Source organism: Pygocentrus nattereri, chromosome 20 (assembly GCF_015220715.1).
Source record: "Pygocentrus nattereri isolate fPygNat1 chromosome 20, fPygNat1.pri, whole genome shotgun sequence".
NCBI lineage: Eukaryota > Metazoa > Chordata > Actinopteri > Characiformes > Serrasalmidae > Pygocentrus > Pygocentrus nattereri.
In genome coordinates, this window is record NC_051230.1 from 17,462,559 (window position 1) to 17,486,139 (window position 23,581).

The 23,581-nt window shown below is 38.7% G+C and overlaps 1 non-coding gene across 1 annotated transcript; it reads left to right on the plus strand.

Annotated features, from left to right (window-relative positions):
• The first annotated feature begins 23,109 nt into the window (after positions 1–23,109).
• LOC119261907 lies at positions 23,110–23,224 on the plus strand. The gene has a single exon (XR_005129263.1). It is a non-coding gene; the product is annotated as a U5 spliceosomal RNA (small nuclear RNA).
• Positions 23,225–23,581: the final 357 nt, after the last annotated feature.

Below are 23,581 nucleotides of genomic sequence, written 5' to 3' on the forward strand. Positions count from 1 at the left end.
AGTTTAAGCACTGGTCTTTTGAACATCAAGAACTTCTCTACAGCTTAATGGCAATGTACTGTGGTTTTAACACTGAATAAACCAGCACTTACCCCAATTAATATCCACACTCTTATGTGTATTGCTTCAACTGAGGGTCAAAGGCAATGGACTGTCTAAATCACGGGCCTTTAAGAACACCAAAAGTTTTTCTACAGCTCAATGCCAATGTCTTGTGATTTTAGCACGGAGAAAGCCAATATCCACCCCCCCACCCCTTACATTCACTATATTGCCCAAAGTATACTCGTCTGCCTTCACACTCATATGAACTTGAGTGACATCCCATTCTTAATCCATAGGGTTTAATATGATGTTGGCCCACCCTTTGCAGCTATAACAGCTTCAACTCTTCTGGGAAGGCTTTCCACAAGGTTTAGGAGTGTGTTTATGGGAATTTTTGACCATTCTTCCGGAAGCACATTTGTGAGGTCAGACACTTATTTTGGACGAGAAGGCCTGGCTCTGAGTGTACCGGAGTGAACTTCTTTCCTACTATGAACCATCACGCCTACTTAGATCACAAGGTGCTGGCTCACTACTCGTACCTAGGATTAATGAAGTTGCATCAGTGGGGAGAGCTTTCTCATACAAAGCCCCCCAGCTCTGGAATAATCTTCCTGTTAATGTTTGGGACTCAGGCACAGCCTTAGTCTTTACGTCTAGGCTAAAAACTTACTTGTATAGTCAAGCCTTTGGTAATTGGTCTTCTCTGTCAGATCTAGACCTGCCAGAGTCTCTGCTGCTCTGTTATACTGTAATCTGTGGTCAGCCACTCTTTACAGAACTGACTCTGTGTTTTCTTCTTTTCTTTGCCAAGTTGAACAGCTGCCTACCCTGTGCATCTGATACTGTTGGCCCTTTTGCCCTGAATGGGTGCCACAGCTCACCAGCCATCACTGTTGTTGCTGCCGCTGCATTATCATAAGCTAATCAAATTAGCCACTGCTTTCTTTTTTCCCCACTTTGTTCTATAAAACTTCATAGTAACAATGTTTGCTATCCGGTGTCGACCAGAGGAGGATGGGTTCCCCTTCTGAGTCTTGGTTCCTCTCAAGGTTTCTTCCTCTTTTAGAGAGTTTTTCCTTGCTTGCTGGCTCACAGTCTCCACTCTAATTCATCTCAAAGGTGTTCTATAGGGTTGAGGTCAGGACTCTGTGCAGGCCAGTCAAGTTCTTCCACACCAAGCTCGCTCATCCATGTCTTTATGGACTTTGCTTTGTGCACTGGTGCGCATCTTGGAACAGGAAGGCCCCATCCCCAAACTGTTCCCACAAAGTTGGGAGCATGAAATTGTCCAAAATCTCTTGGTCTACTGAAGTATAAAGAGTTCCTTTCACTGAAATTAAGGGGCTTAGCCCAACTCCTGAAAAACAGCCCTGCACCATAATCCCTCCTCCACCAAACTTTACATTTGGCACAATGCAGTCAGACAAGTATCATTCTCCTGGCAGCCGCCAAACCCAGAGTCATCCATCGGATTGCCAGATGCAGAAGCGTAATTCGTCACTCCAGAGAACACGTCTCCACTGCTCTAGAGTCCAGAGGCGGTGTGCCTTATATCACGGCACTGGTGATGTGAAGCTTGTATGTAGCTCTTTGACCATGGAAACCCATTCCATGAAGCTCTCTATGCTGTTCTTGAGCTCATCTGAAGGCCACATGAAGTTTAGAGGTCTGTAGTGATTGACAGTGAGTGAAAGTTGGTGACCTCTGCGCACTATGCTCCTCAGCATCCACTGATCCCGCTCCATCATTTTACGTGGTCTACCACTTTGTGGCTGAGTTTCTGTCATTCCCAATTGCTTCCACTTTGTTATAATACCACTGACAGTTGACTGGAATATTTAGTAGCGAGGAAATTTCACTTGGTGCACAGGTGGCATCCTATCACGGTACCACACTGGAATTCACTGGGTTCCTGAGAGTGACCCATTCTTTCACAAATGTTTGTAGAAGTAGTCTGCATACCTAAGTGCTTGGGTTTATACACCTGTGGCCAGGAAGGTCATTGGAACACTTAAATTCAGTGATTTGGATGAGTGAGTGAATACATTTGGCAATATAGTGTATTATAATAGATGCTCATATTGGCTAACATTGTGTCCACCCTACACACCCTGAGAGAGCGAGACTAATTATGCTGTTTTGGACTCCTGGCCATGAATGTTTGTGGCATCATAAATTCAATAATTTGGATGGGTGAGTGAATACTTTTGGCAATATAGTGTCAGTATATCTGTACACTTAAAAGTTAAGATTCCTAAATGGTTCTTGGCTTGGAAGTATTGTTCTGGGGGAAATGTTTCACTGGTTTAGAAATGTTACTTTATGTGCCAGTTTTTCAAACATTAAAAAGGTTCTTCACACTTACACATCTTATTTATAAAAATGATTCTTTAAAGAACCATCCATTCAATGATTATTCAAGGAACCAAAGGTGGTTCCTCTATAGCATCACATTAAAGAATCCTTTTTTGCATTTCACACATTTATTTTCAGACAATTGTACCAAAACAAAAAAAAAAACCTTGTAACTCAGAAATTTGTCAGGTTTTGTTAATCTAGCCGCAATTTGACTACAGATTATTACAGATGGGTTACTTGCATGAGGCCCATTAGCATTAACTAATGCTTGACTCTCAGTTTTAAATGGCATCTACTCTGGTCTTGAGTATTTATGTTTACCTAACCAATACTCTCCATATAGCAGGAGCAATACTTATGATCAAACCAAAGTTGGTAGAAGTTCTCCAGGATCTACAAAAGCATCCAGTTTTTCCTAAAACCAGTACAAATCATGCTCAATGTACTTATATAAAACATTTGTTTACGCTGTGCTTCCACTTGTATGTTAAGGGTTCATTTCTTTTCTAACACAAGAAAATGAGAAAGAACCTGGCAGTGAACTTCATTTCCAAAACTACCTTTGCAAATAATGTTTTGCTCATTTCTGCTTGGTACAAATAATGATAGTAATAGTAATAATGAACATATGTCATATTTTGCTTAAGCACCCATACTGCCATTTGATTTTCCTGTTACATTTGTGGAAATATTGACTACCAATGAAAAACTCTACACACTGTATGCTTCATGCATAAAGTGAGAAAGTGATTGTTCTTTTATAATATTAGGTTGTCAAATATGCAAGCAAACAGAGGTATTGTTGGCACTATTTCATCATGAATTGCTAGAAAAAAAAACTTACATTCAAATTGATCACTGGGAAAGAGAGACGAAGAGTAAGTAGTTCTATATAAAGAGTGCCTTTCACAGGTCAAAGGATGCTTTACAATGGAAAATAGGAGATAATAAAACAGTCTACAAAATAAAATCAGTGCAAAGAAAAGGCAAATATGTACATATCTTAGCTTCATACTGGGGAAGATGGAGTTCAGAAATATGACACTGTACAGGTTATTGTGCCTCCAAGTTTTGAATGCATTGAATACAACTTTGGTATGTGATATACAGTTGCTTCTGCTTCAGCACAGTTTCCTTTCACTTTCTGATCCATTTTAATTTCTGAATTCTTTTTTATACACTAATACACAAAATGGACAAAAGTATTGGGGCACCAACACATTATACCCATATGAGCTTGTATGATATCCCACTCTAAATCGATAGGCGTTAATATGGAGTTGGTTCTCCCTTTACAACTGTAACAACTTGCAAGATTTTACTGTGTGTCTGTGGGAATTTTTGCTTATTCATCCAGAAGAGCATTTGTGAGGTCAGACACTGATAAAAGGGCCTGGCTCACAATCTCTGTTCTAGTTCATTCCAAAGGTGGGGGTGAGGTCAGGATTCTGTGTGGGCCATTCAAGTTATTCCACACCAAAATAATTTAACCATGCCTTTATAGACCTTGCTTTGTGCACTGGGGCTTAGTCATGCTGGACCAGAAAAGGGTCTTCCCCAAAACTGTTTCCACAAAGTTGGAAGGATACATGTGACGATGCTTCACCAAAATGTGAGGAGACCCAAAGTCACAGCGTAGGCTGTGAATGAATGGGTGTAAGATTGGTTAAAGACAGGTTGAAGATGGGTTGACTCTGAGTGCTTCTTTGCAAATGGTAAGTGATTTATTTACAATGTGCAAACACACAAAAGAAAAAACTGTGCAAACGAAAAGTGATTAAAATTTTACCCTGACTCATTAGCAGTACAGGTAAGTATAATTAGCCCTAAGCCACAAGGCCATAGAACAATACTTCAGACTTGCTCTCCTCAGCTTTCCCTCAGCTGGCTCTCAGTCTGAGGTGAGTACCATTGAGTTAGTCCTCCTTTCCTGAACCTTTCTGTTATAGGCTTAGCCCTGCCTCTGCATCACCTGAACCCAACCATTCCACTCTGCAGAGGTGTTGCTGTCCTATAAGAGTGGGTTAAAACAAGGGTAAATAAAATCACAGTCCATGTCATAAAGCCTTAATATATTAAATTATATATATATAAGGCAGAGGTGGCATCTTAATGATCCATTCTACTGCTAGTGTTTGTCTATTGAGACCGAAAGGCTATGTGCTTAAAGTAGATTAAATGATCAGTAATATATTGCAATGGTCTAGTTACAGTATTTTTGTTTTTTGTTATTGACCTTCAGATTTTCTCAACACTTGAAATGAAAATCATTCTGGATATGGATTTTTTAATTATATAATTTAATTCCTGTTATGGAGCTTTCTGTGTTATTTCAGAATGTACAGCTCTGTTCACCATTTTGGGCACTTTTTTTTTCAAAAATCAAAATAATAATGTTGTCCTGTTGTCATTATAATAGATGTTGCCATTGGAAAGTTTGTATGCAACAAGCAGCAATCACAGTGAAGGTGAAGGGATCTGATAAGTCAGAGACATCATTAAACAACACTTGCACATAAAAAGCACAGAGCCTTAGCAAAGACCTTAAACGGGAGTATTTCACACACTGGTTGCATGTGGGAGCCTCGTGACATGATATGAGGCAGCTTCTCTGCCAACATTACTGGAGCATTACGCATCAATGAAGGACACATGAATGGAGCGAAGTACTGGGACATATTAGAGGAGAATCAGGGAGAAGATGGATGTTTTAGTAAGATAATGATCCCAAACATGGGGTGCTTGCATGGCCTAGCCATTCTCCAGAATCCCAATGAAAATTTATGTGGGATTTTGAAATTGTCTCAATCAATCACATAGAAACTTTTCACCTCAAGAAACTGAATACAGTGTGCCAAGAGGAATGGGCCAAAACCACAAAGCACAAATTATTTCATATCATAGACATCTTGCACTTTAATTGCCAACACTGGCTTTGCAACAAAGTACAAATATTGCTAATTTGTTTTGTCTGAATACTTTTTCTCCTATGCATTTTTTAAACATACCCTTTTTATTGATTCTAAATACATAATCCTTTGTTCAACACTGAAAGGCAATATGTGTGTAAATTTAAAGTGTATATATATATATATATATATATATATATATATATATTATATTTTGATCCCAAATTTTTGAATAGTAACATCCTAGCCAAGAACCATTTAAGATCTTAGAATATATCTCAAACTGAACGCTGGTAAACAGGTTTAAAATAAAGTGAACGCATAATCATGAAGACAAAATATCATTCAGCTTCATCTATAAAAAAGAAATAATGAAATAAATCTAATTTCAAAAGCCAACATGTAAAGACAAAAAGCTTTCTATTCATTTACTGTGCTGCGGTGTGCCCTCAGTCTGCCATAGCTGTAAAGTAAATAAAGAAAACAAATTGGATGCTGTGATGTGCTACAGATCCTACAACTCTTTTTAAAGAAATGGCATGACTCTAATATTTGTTGAGTGAATCTATAGTAATCTTTACGCTGTTTATGCGGATATTATGTTTCACTGCACTCTAAGACTCTGCTTTACCATTTAGCTGCAGAATGCTAAACTACAACAATAAAAAGCATGTACATAAATGTTTAATGCCAACTATTATTAAAGACTAATCCAATTAATTCAGTGAATGAGAGAAATCTTAATAATATTATATGTATACTGAAAAAAATCATACCTTAGCTTTGCTACGCTTGTTTAGAGGCCCATAGTCATATAAAAGTTTTATTACTTCAGTAACTTGCATAGCAGAAAATAAAAGTACCAGGTCAGATAAAATCTTCGAGTTTCCTAAAGAGCTAATGTACATCTAGCACATATTAGTATGCAAACTGAAGCTTGTTAGGCTCTATTCTCCCCCTTTTGGTTTATTTTCATCCAAAATGAAATGTTTAAATTTAAAAATGAGAAATATGAGGAACATCAGTGCAGTCCAAGTGCTGCACCAACATAACAGAATGAAACTAAACCCAAGAAAAAAATTCTGACAAGAACTGAACTGGGAACAAAGTAGACTACTTCCCCAACAAAGTCAGTTGAAAATGCTCAGAAGATAAATATATGTATGTGAGTACATGCAAGTAAGTGTAACTAGTTACTAACAACATCTGAGCATGTTTATGTGGAAAGAATCCTCTGGAAATTAACAACATATGCTGTGTATGGGTACTGTAATCTCTCACACGGTGCATCTGCTCAACTGCCTGTTAGCAATCTTACCAATCTTTAAAAAAAATAGATATTTACTATTTCAGCCAGAACCAAATACAAGAATAAAAGGCTCACTTTTTATTGCCAACTAAGAGACAGATGAAAGTTGATGAAGAAGGGTTGAATCCCTGACTCCCTGAGTAAATCTGTTGAAGGTCAGCATCTGTCCTCAATACAGGACCTCTTAACTTTTGCATCAATACGTCTTTTTGATCATTGCAAGAGCTCCAGAGGTTTGTAGTCAAATGATTTTCATTTTCCTACTGCAATAATATCCTGCTCTGCTTCCAGCCTTTCTGGTTCTCAACTAAATTCTAAATACCAGTGTAAACACTTATAAGTAGCCTCTAACTAGCTTCATGTATCCCTGGTGGTTTCTTACAGGTGCAAACTATACAGAAATAGTCAAATCCCCAAGAGACTGTGCTCTATTTTTCCTGTAAACTTTTCTATAGCCACTGTGAATTAGACCTAATACACTGTACAGTCTGTTATTCCTATCGCATATTGTTAATTAATGTGGAAATATTTTAAAGTATTTTTATACTATTGTGATGTGGAGCAAGGAGGCGGACACGTGCTGAGTAAAGCGAGATTTATTTTGGGCAAATCCAGGGTCATAGTCATAACAGTCCAGGTTCATACAGCCAACACGGAGAGATCGCGGGACAGACATAATGAAAAAGAAACACAGGATAAACAGAGTACGAAGGCCGGAGGAATGAAAATCAAACAAAACAATTCAGACTATATATCAAACATACAATCAAACATCAAACATAAATCATATCAAATAAAAGACCAACAAGAAACTCAAACACAGGGCTTAAATACAAACAGGGATAACGGGGGATAACAGGACACAGGTGGAAAACAGGTGAGAACAATCAGGGACGGAGCCAGAAAACAAGGAGGCCAGACTAGGAAGGAACCCAAACAAAGAAGCACATGGACATGTAAACAGACGCACATGGAAGACTGAAACACAATACGAGCACATGGACAGGACTGGGAGGGGCCAATCGTGACAACTATGCAAATTTAAATGTTTAGGTTTTAAACACCACAAAGCTGGACTGGACTGGTTTTAAATACTATTGTTAAAGACGAAAACATTGCAAGGATGGTGAGAAGTTCGGTCATCTGGGAGTAGAGCCGCTGCTTCTTCACATCGAGAGGAGTCAGCTGAGGTGGTTCGGGCATCTAGTTAGGATGCCTCCTGGACGCCTCCCTCGGGAGGTGTCACAGGCAAGCTCACCTGGGAGGAGACCCCGGGGAAGACCCAGGACACACTGGCGTGACTATGTCGCCCAGCTGGCCTGGGAGCGCTCGGAATCCCCCTTGGAGAGCTAGTGCAAGTGGCTGGGGAAAGGGAGGTCTGGGCCTCATTGCTTAGGATGCTGCCCCCGTGACCCAAACCCCGGAGAAGCGGAAGATAATGGATGGATGGATGGATGGATGGAAAACATTGCAACAAACTTGCATGCAACTAGTTGCATGTTATGAGTTCCATTACTACACATTCCATTACTTCACAAGTAATATTAGCATATTCACAGCATTTTTATTATAATTGTAGAACTGTTCCCACTATCTTTGCCATTTTTTCTATTTCTACAGTCATATGCAAGGTTTGAATATCATCTCCAGTCAAATGACGTTTTGTTGACACATCCTTTACAAATAACACACTTAAGTATAACACTTTTCTTCAAATTGTAATGCACAATTTTATTTGTTTGCTGAGTTTAACATATTGGTGAAAAAAACTAAAATATAATATATATATATATATATATCCAAAATGTTAAATTTAGCAAAGAAACAGTAATTGAGCATTAAAATATGCAGAATGTGTTCTTTATAGAGGATGTGTACTTATTATTACTTAAAACAGTAGATCCCAACACTGTAATTTGTTGTATCACTTACTGCAGAGTTTCAAACTACCTCTGGAAACAGTATCAGGACAGGAACTGTGAAATAGGTTTCTATGGCCGGAGTGGTGTAAAGGACACTGCCACTGGATTCTCGAGCAGTGGAAACATGCTTCACTATCTGGCGATCTGATAGATGAATCCAGGTTTGGCAGATATCAGGAGAACTCTACCTACCATAATGCATGCAATACTGTGCCAACAGTAAAATTTGGTAGAGGAGGGATAATGGTTTGGGGTTGTTTTTCAGGGTTTTTGGATCTGCACCTTAATTCCGGTGAAGTGTAATATTAATGCTACAGCATACAAAGACATTTTTGACAATTACATGCTTCCGACTTTCTGGCAATAGTTTGGGGAAGGCCCTTTCCTGTTCTAGCATGAATTTGCCTCTATTCAGAAAGTGAGGTTCATAAAGACAAATTTGATGTGGTTGGTCTGGATGTCTGCACAGAGCCCTCGCCTAAACCCCACTGAACACTTTTGGGATGAATTTGAACAGAGATTATGATCCTGGCCTTCCTGTCCAACACGAGTGCCTGATCTCATGAATGCTCTTTTGTTTGAATTGCCAGATTCCTTTCGTGGCTATTCTATACTAATACTTTCCTGTAGTTCAGTGTTAAAGTTACACTTTAAAATAAGTGGACAGTTCCTGTGTATTTGTTATGCAGGTACTGTGTAATAATGGAGTGGTAATATAGACAGTCCTTTGGGGGAATGCAACACATTTAATTAATGTCATAAAAGTTATTTTCAGATAAAGGGGCGTCTGCTGTACTGTCACATATGCATACAGAACGGTTTAAAGCTTAAAGTCACAGCACTAGCAACATAAATGCCACCTAAGTCTTAGTAAAGCTGGCAGATACAGTGTAAGTAATGTCTGATTACAAATGTAATTACATGAGTTACAACTATTAAGATACACTTGTGTAATTACATGAGGCAAATCTGAAGTTGACAAACATGATTACATAATGTGTGCTTCTGTATTCATTCAGTAACAGTGTCTAAATCATTAGTAGTTACATTGTTGTTGCATATGTTGTTCACATGTGTCTACACAGTTGTTAGAGACACTTAATATAAAGTGGGACCAAAATCCTCTTCTACACTGTTAGAAATAAACATACTATGCAGATACATGATTTATTCATTAAAGTACAGACAATGTAAGTGTACCCTCAAAGGTACATCAGTGGTATTAAGGTCCAGTGGTGTATCTTACATGAGTTTTTCCTTGTGGAAAAGTAGATATTTGTACCTTTTCATAACCGAACGTTTTAAATCAGAACAATAAAATAAAAGGCCTGGAGACGAGACGGGGTGTGTGGAATCAGTACAGCTTAGAAAATATAATTTCAATGGATTCTGGTACAGTTATGTTCCTTTACTATAGGTACTGGGATGTACCCCTGAGGGTACCACCACAGTGACAAGAGGGGTACTGCCCCAGTAACAGTGTCATAACTTTTATCTGAGAGTGTATTGTGTTTGAACTTATACTGCTCTGCTTCAGTTCTACTTACATTGAGTTTTTCTTACTTGGACAACAAATGTCAGTGTTTGCTTTCAAAAGAGACCTTTCAAAAAATTGTAAACCCTGATGAACCCTGTCAATTTCAGTATTTATCATTTTTGTGTTCAAAAGTGAACACTTTTTTTCAAAATATATTTTCATAATAATATGGTGCTTAGGCTTTAAACAATAATATCTATTTGAAATCAAAATCAAGCTTTACCTAATTTTCATCATTTGGGGAACAGCTCAGCTACACACTGACAAATCTAAAAAGTGTTGGAAACACTTTTTCTTACAGTCGCTTAAGTTCTAGGCATTACCAGGCTAGTTATTAGGCTCTGGGCATTAGGCTGATAGAGATAATAAAATATGTAATACATGGCTATTTGTTTGGAGTAATTTGGTTATAAAAACAAACATACCTCTATTACATTTCATTTTAATGTCATGTTTAAGCAGAAAGTAAGTCAGAAATATCCCTACACAACAGTTATATGGGGTAAAAAAAGGCAGTACAAAAGACACTTGAAGATAAGAGTTTCACATTGTATGCATCTTTCTGTCAACTAGAAACAAAATTGAATCTAGGCTATAAAAGGAAGCAAAGTTTTTTCTGGATCCTTATCATTTACTGAGAAAATATTGTGATTTATGTTCATGCCTAAACGCACTGTGGTGATATTTACTGTGAGTGTGTTTGTACTTACCCTCTTGTTACTTGTTGAATCCTTTGTGTACTTAACTTCTTGTCTGGCTTCCTCCTATTTACCCAAAATTTACTTAGTACTAGAGATGGCTCCACAAATATAGTCATGTGTAAAGGTTTGGGCACCCAAGGTAAGATTACATGTCGTTTAAATGTGATATTAATAAGTGCAAAGTAACAGTAACTGTGCAGAAGTGTATTTTCTTTAGAGCAGAGGTGGGGAACACCAGGCCTGAAGGGTCAGATTTATGCACACAGCTTGATGATTTTCCTGCTCAGACACACCTGATTCAACCAAACAGGTAATTCCTAGGTTTAGTTGGTGTGCTAGAACTAGAACTAGAACCAAACTGTGCTGGACCCCCCCCCCCCAGTTCCTCACCCCTGATGTAGGGGATGTGTTAAAATACATGTAATTTAAGCAGGGGCTCTCAAACCTTTGCATACAGCTGTCTTCCAGGGGTTGCACAACTAGATTTTTTTTACATTGACAGTTATGTGATGAAAGTCGAGTCGACATCAACTAATCACTGATGATGTCATGAATAAAATCACAAGAGAAGGGAATGCTTTGCAATAATTGACTTAATTTTTTTTACTTTTAAAACTGTGATGAAGCCAAACTTTCCAGGTAGGAGAGTGTGATATGACCTTTCCAACAAGCGCTGGATGGCATTACTAGCCTTCAGGAAACCAGAGGTACAGATTCCAGAATCTCACAAATTTGTATTCATCTTAGGCATTTCCTAGGTGGCCTTGCCGAGATGCCCACCCATGGTGGAGGTTAAGGGCAAGCTGGAGTAATTTAGAGCAGCATAACGTGAGAATAAAAGTAACTCAAACTTTGTTATTATTTATTAGATTAGAGGGTGTTATGTATGCTCTCCATTGACACATGACTTTTATTGTAGTCTTCAGGAAACCAGAGATAACATCATTCAATAGCTGGTCTTTGAAGTACTGTAGATCATCTGAGAAATGTTAGAACAAAGCCAAACAAGACATGAATGTCCTTCTAGTGTATTCTATTAAAACAACTTTCTAATAAAATACTGAACAGCTAACATGCCTTATAACATCTTAAAAGTATGTGCACACCAAGCTGCAGCAGCCACATCTGCAGAGGACTTACAGAGGACTAGAATCCACTGTCTTTTTAATACAGTGGAGTTGATGTGCATGTTGCCGCTGATGGAGTAACACCTCTTGCACACCCATCAAATTAGAGCAAACATACCTCAAAGCCTGGTTCAATAAAACATGTTGTTCAACCTGGAAGCCGGAACAATGCAGTGCACAACGTTTTGAGATTGAATGCGCCCCTGTTGTCTTCTCTGGGTCATCAATGTTGTTAGTGTCATGATCACATGATGAGCAACTAGTCGACATTGCTAAGCAGTAGAGTTGACCAGTCTGTGCAATCCCTACTGTATATCCAGTGAATTCCTAGAACCTGTTGGGCATTTCAGAGTAATTTATCTAGACCAGGGGTCAGCAACATGCAGCTCTTTTACTGCACTATTCTCCACAGCAGAATTAGATTTTAGGTCTAATAAAATAATACTCTTTTGCAGTAAAAAAAAAAGCTCTGTTGATCATTCTAAAACAGTTTAACAATAAAAGGTTTTAAACGTTGGAGTTGATGTATAACTGCTAACTCATTCTTTAACCCTGAGGTTTGGCATGCAGACTGCTGGTCACCATAAGAATGCACCTAGCTAGTAGCTAATGAAAAGGCAAAGAGAAAGATTTAAGACTTCAGTCTTGTACAAACATTGAACATTGACAGACATTTTACAGAGACATTCATGAAACTATTTTACTTTTGTGGAGAACTTTCCTGCCAGAGATGCGAGAAAAGCAGCTAAAAAAAGCAGAGCAAAGTGATTCTGCATTTTTGTTTATACTAAACAAACTATTTATACTATTTGTTAGCACATATTAAGATATATTTTCAGTCAACATGGTAAAACCAATAAAAATGGCCATGCAACGTTATGACCAATGTGGTTTGATTTTTGTTGAAAGGACCAAATGGCTTTTGACATTTGGGTTGCCAAGCCTGGATCTAGACCATCTTGATAAAGTGTTTAAAACCTGAACATTTGGATTTGCAGTGTATTTCTGCATGAAATAAAAAATCTCCACCCCAATAAATGCATTTGTCAGACCAAATATGTTACACAGTCTTAGTGTACATCTTTATTTAGAGATCATATGACTGTCTTTGCCCAATATAGACTACATCCAAGACAGATAAGACAGACTTGAAATTGCCCAGCTAGCTCAGTCAGTAGAGCATAACACTCTTAATCTCAGCATCGTGGGTTTGAGCCCTGTGTTAAGCGTGACTTGACTGATTTATTTCGGGGCAGTTGTAGGCTGGAGGTTAGAGAACCAGCCCTGTGACCAGAAGGTTGCCAGTTTGATCCCCTGAGTTGACAGTACGTGACTGAAGTGCCCCTGAGCAAGGCACCCCACCCCCAGGGCTCACCAGGCCCTGCAGATAGGGCTGCCCACCGCTCTGGGCAAGTGTGCTCACTGCCCCTCCAGTGTGTGTATGTTGTGTTTCACTACACAGATGGGTTAAATCCGGAGGTGAAATTTCCCTGTTTCGGGACTAATAAGGGTCACTTACTCTTAATAAGGCCCTTAAATAGGCTTCTCTGAGCTGGCTTTGTTGAAATAAGTCTTCTGCTGTAGGATGCAGTACTCTGAGTAGGTACTGCTATAGAAGAACAGCACTACAAACTGAAATAAATGGCATTCTTGTTTGTTTGCGCCTCATTAATTCAAGGCAAACTTCTCCACACTTTCAAAACAAATAGTGTTTATTTATGCTGAGACACCATATGTGAACGATGAGTGGGTGGACTGCATTAGGCTGAATAAGGCCGACACATTTCTCTGACCATATGTAAACCATATCTAACGCTAACAGGAAAGCTGTGCTTTGCACTTTAAATAGATATGCTGACATAATGTGCATAAGCGCAAGGTTTAAGAAAGAGAAAACAAATAAAAACAAAGATGAAATAGTACAAGTGGTTTTGATTATACCAATGAAATCACATATGCTATTTAAACAGAAACAGCACTGTATTTGTCCAGAACAATTGATGTCAGCTGCACTGACCATCTACTCTGGCACGCCAGTTTCTAGCATTCAGTAAATACTGTAACAGTCAAAAGTTTGGACATCTGAATGTACATTTTTCATGATTTTGAAGACATTCTGATTTAAATACTTCAAAGTGGGTTCTATGAGAAGTATTTAAAGTGAAGTTGGTGATAAAGCTTCTTAAATTGTTTTTTTCTTGGACTGCTTTGAAACTTCAAATAGAACCTTTACATAATGTGAAGATTCTTTCTTCATCCTTTGAAATGTTCTTTAGGGATCTACAAGTGGTTCTTCTATGACACCCCTCTAAAAACTCTTTGGCATGTAGATTTTTAAGAGTGCGGGTGGTCCCTCATGAAGTTCTTGTAGAGAATGGCAAGAGCATAAAGCAGCAATACGGCAAAGCTGGCCATAACATGATTCCATATATGCTATCTTAAAGTTTTGGTGTCATTACCATTACTCTGAAATGTGAGAAATAATAAAACATTCTAAAAAATCATTCTATGAGTAGATATGCCTAAGCATGTCTCATGTACTAAGCCTTTTGCACCAGTTTCAGGTGTAAAACAGCCACATATTGCCCACTTGTTATGTACAAAACTGGCACAAAAGCCTAAAGGCACCATTTTTGGGCTTTTTTCATTTCCATTGACTTTGCCTTGTGAAACCAGACAAAAATTTGCATTAGACATGTTGTTGAGAGATTTCCATTAACAATGGTAGTAGACACAGTGGTTACACTGAGGCACGAGTCTTAAACATGTGTGAAAGAACATTTACATCAGAATAACACTGTTTAAACTCTCAGAACCAGATGTACGTATGTGAGAAGACACAGCGGAAAATATGCCATAATGAGGAAGCAGTGTGCACTCCCAGCGCTTGTTACTGCTTCACAAACTACCACACGGAAATTAACATGCTGGTGGAATGTTTTGATTGGAAAGAGCTTCATTTATTAACACTGCTATCTCCTCATCATTGAACTTTCATCTTCTGTTTTGTCTCTCGCTTGCTGACATCTCATTTCACCATGCGTTTTAAACCCTGCACCTCATGAACAAGCAGTTAGTGGGCAGTGCCATGCACAGTTGTGTGTGTGTGTGTGTGTGTGTGTGTGTGTGTGTGTGTGTGTGTGTGTGTGTGTGTGTGTGTGTGTGTGTGTGTGAAGCTGCCCTCTTAGTAAATTTAAATTAAATGCAGGGTGCACTGTGAGCACATATCTAAAACCTGTTTGTGCAGAACCTGCACTTTTCTGAGCTCTTGTTCTGTATGATTAAAGGGGAAATCCAGCAATTTTGCAAAATTACTCAATCATTCAATGATATAGACGTAAACAAAATCATTCAGTGTGGTTTGATGTGAAATGCGCCTTTCTAGAGACATGTACCAAGTCAAAATTGTTCACCATATATAATTCTAGGAACTAGATGTCCAAAGCATTCAATGGCTCTAAAAGCTGCGCCCTATTAAGTTATTATACAAAGTGGTCATAAATGCATTGCTTGACACCTGAGACATTGTTTTTTGATAGTTTTATTAGAAAGGTTTGGCCTAAAACATATTTTTAATATAAACTATTACTCCATGATTACTTCTATGTTTTCTGTCAAAACCGCAGCATCAGCTGAGAGCAGTGCATGTAGGCTAACTTGCTTACTAGTTGCTAGACTGTAGCTACAGCTGTTCAACAAGGCAATCAGTGACGAACAGGACAAAAAGAATTCATGAGTACTGTTTACCCAGATTGAAAATAATTTATATTGGGGATTGGGTGAAAACACATAGCCACCCAATCTATTTTTGAACCTTTTCGCTTTCCATAGTTCTAGTGTTGCTTGGCATTGTTTTCTGTTCAGTGAATGGGAATGCCTGAGGACCTGTCTGTTTCCAAAATGTTGTAGAGACATATCAATTTGAACAAATGACTTGCAGCGGGTTGAAAAAGAGAGAGCAAATGAGGGAGAGGGAGAAACTGAACTAGCACTTTTTTACAATTATCAGTGTGACATATAAAACCTTATATATATTACTTCACTGGTTATTTTGGATAGCAGATAAAAATGGTGATATTTCTACTATACTACAGCTGGTTCCTAGTACTATAATGATGAGCGATTTTGACTCAGTAAATTTCTCTAGAAAGGTGCATTTCAGACCTAAACATCTAAACGGTTGAATGATAAAGTGATAAAGTAATTTAGCAAAATCCACAGAGTTCCCCTTTAAGTACTACATGTTAATATGGTAAGGAATGCAAATGCTGTTTGATTTCATTGAGGCATAAAAATAGCCAGGCAACAACAATTAATAACATGAACATTTTTGTTTTGTACTTTTTTTGCCACCACTTCTTGTAAAATTATTGGGCAGTTCAACACGCTTGGAGGAGAACACTAACTGCCAATTCTGTTACACCTCTTTGACTACAGCTACACTATATTACCAAAAGTATTCGCTCGTCTGCCTTCACACGCATATGAAATTGAGTGACATCATATTCTTAATCCATAGGATTTAATATGATGTTGGCCCACTCTTTGCAGCTACAACAGTTTCAACTCTTCTGGGAAGGCTTTCCACAAGGGTTAGGAGTGTGTTTATGGGAATTTTTGACCATTCTTCCAGAAGCGTATTTGTGAGGGCAGACACTGATGTTGGATGAGAAGGCCTGGCTCACAGTCTCCACTCTAATTCATTCCAAAGGTGTTCTAGTGTTTGGGTTGAGGTCAGGACTCTGTGCAGGCCAGTCAAGCTCTTCCACACCAAGTTTGCTCATCCATGTCTTTATGGACCTTGCTTTGTGCAATGGTGCACAGATGTGTTGGAACAGGAAGGGGCCATCCCCAAACTGTTCCCACAAAGTTGGGAGCATGAAATTGTACCATTCTCCTGGCAACCACCAAACCCAGACTCGCCCATCGGATTGCCAGATGGAGAAGTGTAATTCGTCACACCAGAGAACATGTCTCCACTGCTCCAGTGGCAGTGCTTTACACCACTGCAAATGACGTTTTGCATTGCACTTGGTGATGGAAGGCTTGGATGCAGCTCCTTGGCCATGGAAACTTATTCCATGAAGCTGTTTACACTGTTCTTGAGCTAGTATGAAGGACACATGAAGTTTGGAGGTCTGTAGCGATTGTCTCTGCAAAAAGTTGTGTCTGCAAAAACCTCTGTTCATTATGCATCGCAGCATCCACAGACCCCGCTCTGTCATTTTATGTGGCCTACCACTTTGTGATTTGCTGTCGTTCCCAATCACTTCCACTTTGTTATTATACCACTGACAGTTGACTGTAGAATATTAAGTAGTGAGGAAATTTCACGACTGGACTTGTTGCACAGGTGGCATCCTATCACAGTACCACACTGGAATTCACTGAGAACCTGAGAGTGACCCATTCTTTCACTAATGTCTGTAGAAGCTGTCTGCAGGCCTAAGTGCTTAGGTTTATACACCTGTGGCCATGGAAGTCATTGGAACACTTAAATTCAGTGATTTGGATGAGTGAGTGAATACATTTGACAATATAGTGTATTATAATTGATGCTCATATTGGCTAACATTGTGGACCACCCTACACACCCTGAGAGAGCAAGACTAATTATGCTGTTTTGGACTCCTGGCCATGAATGTTTGTGGCATCACTGCCGATAGAACTTAAAATCTCCCAATGAGGCTTTGTAGATTTTTACTAGACTCTTTTCACAGAGAGAAAAACATTCCGTTTGCTCAAGACAATGCAATAGCCCCTTTTTAATTGTTTGTCAATGAGGGGTCCCAATGAGGGGTCCCTGTGTAATGGTAGAATTTGCCTTTTTAAAGCAGACATAGATACAGAATTTTGATTTAATATGTGTGTGTGTGTGCATAAGAGACAACTAGAAGAAGCTAGAGAGAGAGAAAGAGCGTGTGTGTGCATGTCTGAGTGGGCGGCTGCCCACATAGTGTTCTGTCGAGTTCTTTTTGTTTCCATTCCAACTGAAGTTGCCTGGGATTTGCCACAGCACTGCTAGCAAAACCACATGATATTCACTAAAACGGAGCATTGAACCCTTTTAACATCACAGTCAGATCAAATACATCAAATCTAAGTTCTAAACTCACAGATTATTGTAATAATTAATCACAGTCGGACACGAAACCAATAATTGACAACAACATACAGCTTCAAATAACTGGGCATAATTCATAGGAGTGAATGAAAAAGTAAAGAACGACCTCAAAAAAAGAATGCAGAAAAAAGATTAGTTTTATTCAATATTTAACCGTTGAAAGGATAATAATGAATACTTTTGTTATTCTTTATTATTATGTTTTATTGTGTTCACTATTACCTAATAATTATCTATGTATGCTCATATTTTTGTCAGCTTGTAATACTGTGCAAAAGTCAGTGACCACCCTTTCATTTAATTAATTTCTGGTCAAAATGGCCATCAAATATATATTTTTTTTTCCCAGTGTGAAGAAAATAATAGAAAATGTACAAGACTGTGCAAAAGGTTTAGCCGTCTCAGAAAGTAAGATTTTATAAGCGGTTTGTCTGGACAGTATGCATTTATTTGCTCAGGAAAACATTATCTGACCTCTCCTCAGGACAGTCTGGTCTTATTTTTAGTCTTCATCCAAAGCTTAGTTTGGCTAATTAATGTTTCATGAAACTAAATCATGTGTGATGATGATGCAGTCTAACAAACCCAATGGAGGAAGAGTCTGAAACCAAACTTTGTTCTTCAGACTAGCTCACTAGCTTGTGTGGTGTTTAGTGCCTTCATGTCTTGGATGAATGTTCTTCTCAGCATGTTCTGTGAGCATGCTTGTTGACATTTTGCATCGTAAGGTACAAATAATTCTCCATTCAATGGACACAGCTGGCCACTCTGAGTCTTCTTTGGGTGACCGTGATGTGGAGTTTGCAAGCACCACTCCTTTGGAACACCTCTTTATTATCATTGCAATCATAGTATCTTAAAAATTCAGTGTAGGTATTTTTATTGGAAAACGCCAAGCTTGTTGTTGTTTGATAATGTCTTCCATGTCTACTGGTTTAGGTCACCATTGGTATCACAATGACTGTGAACATGCACAGTTTGAACCTCAAGGAGATGGATGGCGAGAACCAGATGTTATTCATAATGGCTGCCACCTTGCCAATGCAGCACTTAAGATCTGCCTCCGCATCTCCATTCACACTACCCAGATAGGTGAACCTTTCCAATTCCTGTCACTGTTGTCAGACTATGATCCTGCATGTTGGAGGTTTTTAAATTCCTCAAGAAAAAGAAGAGTGGGGCTTGATTTTCACCTCTCTCTCAAAGATGGAAGCTTCAAACTCTGTTTATCTGATGGTGACAGTGTTGATGGTCCACCAGGTCTTGTAAAGTTATTAGACCCATTTTCTCTGAATAAATTTTAATGCCCATGGGAAAGATATGTATAAAGCAGGGAAGGTGTGCTGTGTAGTTGCTTGTGTGAATGTTAGTGTCTGTTTGAAATTTTAGATTATTAAAAACATTGATTTCAATTTTGGAATTCTCTGCCTTCACCAGATGTCTTCACTGTGTTTCCACTCCAGAAAAGTGAACAAGACTGCTTTCAACCGAACTTTCAGCTGACAGAAAAGTACACCCACCAAAAGAGCTATAAGTGAAACAGAAAATGACTCATCACTGGACACACTGAAGAGCCATAAAGAGGTAAGTATACAGTGATGCTTTGGGCATCAGACATGCGATGTCACCCTGACTGAGTTCGAAGGACACTTGGGACTCCAGGGACTGAGTGGATCTTAGCTCCAGATCAGCTAATGTTTACGTTTCCTGCTACTTTGTGGAGAGCCGCTTCCTTTTATGTACTTTCTCAATTAAGATATGATAGCCTAACAGTACCATCAAGAACAGAGCTGAAATGCATTAAATTACACTAGGATTATTAATGCATTGATATACACTATATTTCCAAACGTATTCACTTTCCCTTCCAAATCATTGAATTCAGATGTTCCAATCACTTCAATGGCCACAGATGTATAAAACCGAGCACCTAGGCGTGCAGACAGCTTCTACAAACATTTGTGAAAGAATAAGTTGTTCTCGGGAGCTCAGTGAATTCTAGCATGGTACCATGATAGAATGGCAACTGTACAACAAGTCCAGTCGTGAAATTTCCTCACTACTAAATATTCCACAGTCAACTGTCAGTGGGATTATAACAAAGTGGAAGTGATTGGGAATGACAGCAACTCAGTCATGAAGTGGTAGGCCATGTAAAATGACAGAGCAGGGTCAACAGATGCTGAGGCGCATAGTGCGCAGACTTGCAGAGTCAATCACTACAGACCTCCAAACTTCATAGAGAGCTTTATGGAATGGGTGTTCATGGCTGAGCAGCTGCATTCAAGCCTTACATCACCAAGCAGAATGCAAAGCATCAAATGCAGTGGTGTAAAGCGCTGCCACTGGACTCATGCCTCTCCAACTGGCAGTCTGATGGATGACTCTGGGTTTGGCACTTGCCAGGAGAATGGTACTTGTCTGACTGCATTGTGCCAAGTGTAAAGTTTGGTGGAGGGAGGATTATGGTGTGGGGGTGTTTTTCAGGAGTTTGGTTCATCCCCTTAATTCCATTGAAAGGAACTCTTAATGCTTCAGCAGACCAATTTTGGACAATTTCATGCTCCCACCTTTTGGGAACAGTTTGGATATGGCCCCTTCCTGTTCCAACAAGTCTGTGCACCAGGTCCATAAAGCAGGTCCATAAAGATATGGATAAGCGAATTTGGTGTGGAAGTACTTGACTGGCCTGCAAAACTCCTAAACCTTGTGGAAAGCCTTCCCAGAAGAGTTGAAGCTGTTATAGCTGCAAAGGGTGGGCCAACATCATATTAAACCCTATGGATTAAGAATGGGATGTCACTCAATTCGTATGCATGTGAAGGCAGACGAGCGAATACTTTTGGCAGTATAGTGTATACACGGCAGAATACCATGTAGGGTGGTACATGCATAAACATACACATGCATGCATATGTTTTGCATACTTGTTTTTGAGGGCTGTTATACTATACGAAATACTATATTCCTATAGTAATTGAGATATATTGCAATATGTTGTCAGCATTGGAAATGTAAATGGAATATATTGGAATTTCATCACTGAACATAATTTTGTGTCTCTGAAATTGTTACTTTACAGGAGAAAGAAAAAGCGTTCTTAACTTCTAATGTAGGCTAATCTACCAAGAAGGCATCTGGTCTTTTCAAACCACATGAAAACATAAAAAAATCAGAAAAAATTGAGATTCAAGGTTTTTATTAATACAAATGAACATTCAATTTTGTCAGGAAGAAATCATTAAATCATTTAAATAATCATAACGTCATAACATTATCAGCAGTAACTTTGCATTTCAGTTTAAGTGAATGGGAGGGGGGCACCATATTACTATGAACTATTATAAAAATAAAAGGTCCTAATTGGTTCTTGGGTTGGACATAACCAAGACATTTCCTTGGTAGGAAAAAAATAGCCGCAATTAGTTGCAGGGCTGTTTGTCTCACATCTCAGAAACTTGTCTGCTGACCTGTATTCCTGGTTGAAGGCCAGGGTCTGTTCCACCTAACTTCCTTTATACTTCATTACTCTCTGAAAAGACTTCATGTTTACTTTATGACATGACTTGGATATACAGCTCTAGGAAAAACCTTTAATTGGCAGTGAATAGCTGCCGAGTTATTTGCTGCAGATGTCAAAATGTTGTCTGACAATACATTCAGGGATAAAATTGTGTAGGGTGTATTAGTCATTAATTGTACTTAGCTGCATCATCACATGGTCAGCCTCAATCAAGTATTATATTCTAATTTCACAGAGCGAGTAGACTGCCACATCATATTACAAATCAGTCACATTCTACTCAGTCTGTTTACTCCATAATCCAAAGACTATTATTTCTAGAGCTGAGGCCTCTGTGTTTGTCATCTGCCTCCCCATATTCCTGATTGAAAGCCAGTGTGCCAGTGTTCCAGTTTTGGCCACCTAGCTTCATACAATAGACAATAGAATTCATTCTTCTACTACACTCAATAGGCTTTATACTCAATTCATCACATGGTTACTGCTGTCCGATTAACCCATTTGTCTCTGCACTAAGAAAGCTAAGCTCATCCACTTGCAAACAAAAAGATATTGCATGGATGACCACATATTAACATCGCTGTGATCCCAGAGCTGGGTCTTCATTAAGACTTCACAAGTGAGACTGTGGTGACCTAAGTACACTAGTTGCCTGAGGAATTTAAATAGCTGAGAAAGCTGTTAGAGCATAAAAAGAAAAGACAGATGAAATTATACCATTAGATGAGACATCAAACAGACTTTGTCTTTCATGTCATGGCCAACTCGGCATGCAGAAGAAAGCCTTTATCCCGCTCTAAAGAAACTTTTGAAAGAAATATACGGTTCTTTGGCCTCTATTAGTCAGTGCACTTCACTTAATAGACATGTTAGCCAGAGTAAGTTGGCATTCCTTTGATGTGCCCATCTTACATTTTGTCGTCAAGCTCAGGAACAAAGAAAGTGACCCTGGCGCATCCATTAGCTTACTTTTGTATCTGCACAAGAGTGCGGGAAGATCATCCACAGTCTCTAACCACTCTGCCTTCTACACACTCTGCAGCCATTTCTGGTTGTAATGAGCAGATGTGTTCGGTGTTAACCTTACATGTGGAAGTTCAGTGCTAGCCTACTTAGCCTCCCTCTCTCTCCCCCTCTCCCTCTCTCTCTCTCTCTCTCTCTCTCTCTCTCTCTCTCTGCAGTATACTCAATAATTCAAGGCCAGAGAGCATCACTACTAGGTGAGCACAAAGAGGACCTTATAACCACCACACCTCCCTCAAAGAAATGAAAAGAAGAGAGTTTTTCTACTGGCTTGAAGTGATTGGTTTTTTTAGATGCTGCCAATTAATCAGGATAACAATTTTATATATAATTGTGTCAAAATTTGATGCTGAATGGACCAATCGAAAAATAATTGACCCAGAATAAATAACATATACATTACCTTCCATTCAAATATAATAGACATAATTAATAATAAAATATAAAGTTACCTTTTTTTCAGACATTTTTCATTCAGACAGCAGCCATATAAACAGTGCCACCAATAGTTCTATCAGAAATATCTTATAGCCCGGGTTTCTCTTCATTCACGCACAAATCTTTCGCCTTTTACTAAAGATTTCCGTGGAGGGGAACATTGACGAGTTCTTATATTTTTGAGAATTTCCCCATTGTGGGACTCATAAAGGATTATCTCAGCCTATCTTGCAGACCTACATTTTCTTCCTTAAAGAGCCATTTTTGTAAATGAGATGTATGAGTGTGAAGAGTTTTCCCTCATTTTGAAGAAGTTTTAAAGAACTTTTATAATTGGTAAAGATCCTTTATATTATGTAAAAGTTCCTTAAGCCTTTTAAAGGTTCTTGACCATCGAAAATCTATTTCTTAATGGTTCTTTAGGGATCCAAATGTGGTTGTCCTATAACTTTGCTCAGAGAATCCACTGTGGCACCTTTTTTTAAGAGTGTAAATGTTGTTTATCAATTTAAGGGTTCTTCCTTGAACGTTTATTATGAGGAGGTTCTTTAAACTTAAAAAA